General features: G+C 37.6%; 1 pseudogene; it reads left to right on the plus strand.

Annotated features, from left to right (window-relative positions):
• The first annotated feature begins 4,303 nt into the window (after positions 1-4,303).
• On the plus strand, positions 4,304-4,931 carry LOC117720809 (small ribosomal subunit protein eS7 pseudogene; annotated as a pseudogene).
• The last annotated feature ends 821 nt before the right edge of the window (positions 4,932-5,752 follow it).

Here is a 5,752-nt window from a genome sequence, read left to right on the forward strand (position 1 = left end):
ACATTGACCAAAAAATACAGGTCATCCCAACAAGAAAATAAACAAATAAACAAACAAAAAACATAGAGTTAAATTCCATCACAGATCAAATAGACTGGACAGACTTCTACAGAACATTCCATCCAAACACTACAGAATACACATTCTTCTCAGCAGCCTATGGAACTTTCTCTAAAACATATCATACATTAAGACACAAAGAAAGTCTCAACAAACACGGGAAAACTAAAATACCTAATTGCATTCTATCAGACCACAAAGAAATAAAACCATAAATCACAGCAAGAGAAACTACAGAAAACTCACGAGTCACGGAGATTAAACACTACACAGCTGGATGAGAACTGGTCACTAAAGAAGTCGAAACAGTTCTAAAAGTGCAGGAAAATGGAAAGGCAACAATGTCCTATGGGATGCATTTTTTTAAACAGTTCTAAAGGGAACTTTGTATCTTTAAGTACCTACATTTAAAAATATCAGAGAGGTCTTAAATAGTGTGATGATGTGGATTAGGGCCCTTGGGAAAACAGGACCAGGCCAAACACAAAAGTAGTAGATACAAATAAATAAATAGGATTGAGAATGAAATTAATGCAGAAGAAATGGATAAAAAATACAATATAATCATGAAATGAAGAGTTAGAAAAATAAACAAGATTGACAAACACTTTGTCAAAACAACCAAAAGATCCAAAAAGACTCAAATGATGAAAACCAGAGATAAAATTGAAGGCATTAAAACAGACATCAATGAAATTTTTAAAAATTATATTGATATACTTTAAAAACTTACATTGCAGTAAATCAGAAAATCTAAAAGGAATGGATGGTTTTCCAGATGCATATTACTACTAAAGTTACCATAATATGTTGATGGCCGCAATTTTGAGCAGTTCTTGGGCACTTTTCTCTATAAAATCTATACTTATATTCACAGGAACAATATTTGGGAGTTCCTTTTCCTCTACATCTTAACCAAGAGTTGTTAATTTTTAAAGTAATAGCAATTCTAATAGGAATCAGAAGTTATCTCCTTGTAGGGTTTGTTTTGTTTGCAGTGCTGAAACCCACACAGAGAACCACAAATGTGCCATTTAACAGTTCAATGTACCCTACCTCACAGGTAGTTTTGAGATAAATTTTTCTGTTAGATATTAAGCATTTTTCATGTATCTGTTGTTCACATGTAAGTCTTTTAAATTGTGTCTGTTCAGCCAATTTGCCCACTTTTAATTGGATTTTTTGGTGAGGTTTGAGTTCCTCCTAAATCCTAGATATTAGTCTTGTGCCAGATATTTGGCAGACATTGTCTGCTCTTCTGTAGGCTGTCCCCTCTCTTTCCAGAACTGGGGAGAGATGTTCAGTTCGGTGCTATTCACATCTCTATGTGCTTTTGTTTACTGTGCATTAGGGTTATAGCCAAGAAAACAATATTTTCAAGTGTCTCAAATCTCTCTTTTCTTCTAGTAATTCCAAACTCTCAAGTTTCACACTCAGGTCTTCAGCCCATTCTGAGTTCATTCGGTACAGCTGAGAGGGAGCAGGTTTCAATCATTTACATATGGACATTCAGCTTCTCCAACACCAGTAATTAAAGAGGCTAGCCATTCCCCAGTGTATGTTTTTGTCTACTCTATTAATGATCGGCTTGGTTATTTGTAAGATATCACTATCTGCATATATTAATTATAAGGCTCACTGAACACGTATGACATTTTTTATATGTATAAATCACACTTTCATCATTCACCTTCAATACTGCCCTCTCTCACCTTCCTTTTCCCCAAAGAGTCCCTATTCTTTCTCCTAGATTCCATACACAAGCAAAATTAGGTAATACTTGTCTGGCAGATTGTGCTTAATATGATCTCTGGTTCCATCCGTTTTCCTACAAATGACATAGGTTCTATGACTAAATAATGTTGCATTGTATTTACACGCCTCGTTTTTTATCTGTAATCTGTTGATGGGCACTGAGGCTGAGCCCACAATTTGGCTGCTGTGACTACTGCTGAGGAAACATGAGTGTGCAGGCATTTCTAGTGTACACTGACAGCATCTTTCCCATGCACACCCAGGAATGCTATACCTGAAAGATATACCAGCTCTGTTTTAGACTCTCGGGAACTGCATATGGGTTTCCATAGTGATTATACCGCCATTCCTACCAAGAGTATGCAGGTACCTCCCTCACACTCTCATGCAATATGGCCAGAATTAATTATTTTCCTTGAGGACAGCAGCTTGTCTGAAGTTGATGGAATCTCTGCCTAGGTTTGATTTATACATGTTTTATGGGTAAGGATGTGTAGATTTTCCATATATTTATTGGTTATTTGTACTTTTTGTTTGAGAAACTTCTATTTACCTCATTGTTCCATTTATTATCTTCTGGTATTATTATCAAGTTCTTTATATACTCCTGATTTTAATCCCATCAGGTGGACAGCTAGCTGGCAGAGGTATTCTCCCATTCTGTAAACCATCTCTTTGTTTTGTTTGCTTTGATGTGTAGAAGATTTAATGTGATCCTATCTGTCAATTCTTGCCATTATCAGTTGTGCTTTAAAGTCAAAATTAATTTTAAAAAAATAAATTTTAAAACTTAGTCAACAAATTGAGTTAAAAACAAAAGCAGTTGAAAACATCACCAACAGACTGCATCAAGTAGAAGAAAGAATACCTAGTTGAATATCTGGTTGAGGAGTATTAACATTCAAACAAGCAAAAAAAAAAAATAGCCACAATTTTAAAGATCTAGGACATGATCAAAAGGCCAATTTTATAAATTCATAACATAAGCCAGACATGCTTTCAATCCCAGGCATGGGCAGTTGACTCTCCATGAGTTCAAGGCCAGCCTGATTCATATTGTGAGTTCACACCATCCAGGGTTACCTAGTAAAACTTGGTCTTTAATAATTCATCATCGTCATCGAATTCAAGAAATAAAAGAAGGAAATGTTGGGAGCCGACTTTTAGCAGAAAGCAGCTAGAAAGCAGCTATCAACTTAGCAGCCATCTGGAGCCATATACCCTGATGAGAGACTTGTTTATCAACAGCCTACAACAGCTGAAGCACACTCTGATAAACATCTTGTTTATTCCACATAGCTTGTTTTGCTGTTTAGTGACCCTAGCTGCATGGTACACGTGGTAAAATGTCTTCACCCGTGTTCTCCTGCTTGTGCTTATAAATACCCAGGATTTCTTTATAATAGAGTCAATAGGAGGTGAATATAGTCTATGGGAGACAGTAAACGAGACTTGACTACAGACCCTCTGGCTTGTCTCTATTCTTCACATCTCTTCCCCTTCTTCCCCCCACTCTCTCTCTCTTGCTAGACCCTGACCTCAGACCGGAGCAGCAGAGCAGTCTGGGGCATTTTGACCCCCAATGTGGGGCAGAGTGGTCCTCAACAAGGAACCAAGAAACAAACTAAAGGAATAAAGACGTATTCAGTGAAATTACAGCAGAGAATTTCCCAAATCTAGAGAAAGACATAGATGTCCAAGTACAGAAGTATTTAGAATGCCAAAGAAGGCATGTCCAGAGAAGAAGCTTGACATGTTAAATTATATTTAAAATGCTAAGATTGCAAACCAAACAAATATTAGGAGATTCAAAAGAAAAATGTCAACTAGTTTACAAAGGCAAGCTCATCAGAGTAGCAAGAGACCTTTCAACAGAAATTCTAAAGCCACAAAATGCACTGATGTCTTTCAAGCTTTCAAAATAAATAACTGCCTGCCAAGATTTTATTTTATTTTATTTTATTTTATTTTATTTTCCTTTCTTGTTTTCTTTTTCTCTTTGGTTTTTCTCTGTGTAGTCCTGGCTGTCCTGAAATTTGCTTTATAGACCAGGCTGGCCTTGAACTCGGAGAGATCCACCTGCCTCTGCCTCCCAATTGCTAGGATTAGAGACATGAATCACCACTGCCTGGCCGAGATTTCTGTATTTAATAAAGATATCTCTTAAAACCAGTGAAAATGTAGGATCCCTTTAAATAGGGAGAAGAAAAAACTAAGGCCAATCGTGATGACTAGGCCAGCATTACAGAGCATACTTAAAGAAATCTAACACAGGAGGAAGAAAAGTCACACAGGATCTCAGAAAGGATTATACTTATGAGAGGAATAGATGAACAGTGAGAAAAGTCCATATATGTTCAGCTCAGTAAGAGAGCTAATTCTTAAGATGAATAAGGATGAAAAGGGACAGATACTATCCAAAATAACCATGAGAACACACAAGAAAATCACAGGAATAAGAACCATAAATAGCTCTTTCTAAGCCGGCACTCCGTAAGGACAAAGCCATGTTCAGCTCGAGCGCAAAGACTGTGAAGCCCAATGGCGAGAAGCCGGACGAGTTCGAGTCTGGCATCTCTCAGGCGCTGCTCGAGCTGGAGATGAACTCCGATCTCAAGGCGCAGCTGCGGGAACTCAACATCACCGCAGCGAAGGAAATAGAGGTTTGTGGTGGTCAGAAAGCTATCATAATTTTTGTACCAGTTCCTCAGCTTAAATCTTTCCAGAAAATCCAAGCCCGGTTAGTTCGTGAATTGGAGAAGTTCAGTGGAAAGCATGTAGTCTTTATTGCTCAGAGGAGGATTCTGCCCAAGCCAACCTGGAAAAGCCATACGAAAAAAAAGCAAAAAGCGCCCCTGACAGCAGTGCATGACGCCATCCTTGAGGACTTGGTCTTCCCGAGTGAAATTGTGGACAAGAGGATCCATATGAAACTGGATGGCAGCCGGCTCATAAAAGTTCATTTAGACAAAGCACAGCAGAACAATGTGGAGCACAAGATTGAAACTTTTTCTGGTGTGTACAAGAAGCTCACAGGCAAGGATGTTAATTTGGAATTCCCAGAGTTTCAGTTGTAAAGAAAATGACTGAATAAAGTGTCATTCATAGAAAAAAAACATAAATAACTGAGTAGACACCATAAATGTTAATGATTTCTCTGTTCCTGTTGGCATCACAGACTAGCAAAAGATTGAAAAGACAAGGTCCAACTGTTCGTTGCCTGCAAGAAATCATCTTGTGACAAAGACTCACACAGACAGAAAGAGATGTAAGTAAAATGGTGTAACAAGGAGGTGGAAGCTGAGAGTAATCAGAAGCAGGCTCTACTCATCTCTCAGAGTGTAGACTTCAACCCAAAATTAGTCAAAAGAGATAAAGAATGGCACTGCATATTGATTTAAAAAAAGGAACTATCTATATATATTTATAATTTTTATATATTCTTTATGGGAAAACCCAAAAGTAAATGCACAATGCTACATCTATTTTATTTCTATATCTAATTTATCTTTCATGATTTCTTTCTTTTTAAAAACATTTACTGTGTGTATAGAGACACATGCATGCCATGATGCAAATCTGGAGGCAGAGGAAAACTCTGGACAGTCAGTTCTCTCCTTCCACTATTAGGGTCACAGGGATGAAACTTGGGTTGTGTGGGTTGTTGGCAAGCACCCTTACCCTCTGAGCTACCTCATCAGACTCCCTGAATTTATTGATATAAAATAAATCAATTCTGGGCAAAAGTAAGTTTGGAAAGAGGAATGAGCGTGTCTCACGCTCCTAATTCCAGCACTGTGGAGTCCATCCTATTGGTGAGAAAGGAGCCAAGAACACACATTGGAGAAAAGACAACCTTGAGTTGTCTTCTCAGTATTATTGACAAATAATACTGAAAGAAATAGATGTTCTCATGGAGAATAATTGGGACTATTCT

Source organism: Arvicanthis niloticus, chromosome 15 (assembly GCF_011762505.2).
Source record: "Arvicanthis niloticus isolate mArvNil1 chromosome 15, mArvNil1.pat.X, whole genome shotgun sequence".
In the NCBI taxonomy this organism is placed as follows: Eukaryota; Metazoa; Chordata; class Mammalia; order Rodentia; family Muridae; genus Arvicanthis; species Arvicanthis niloticus.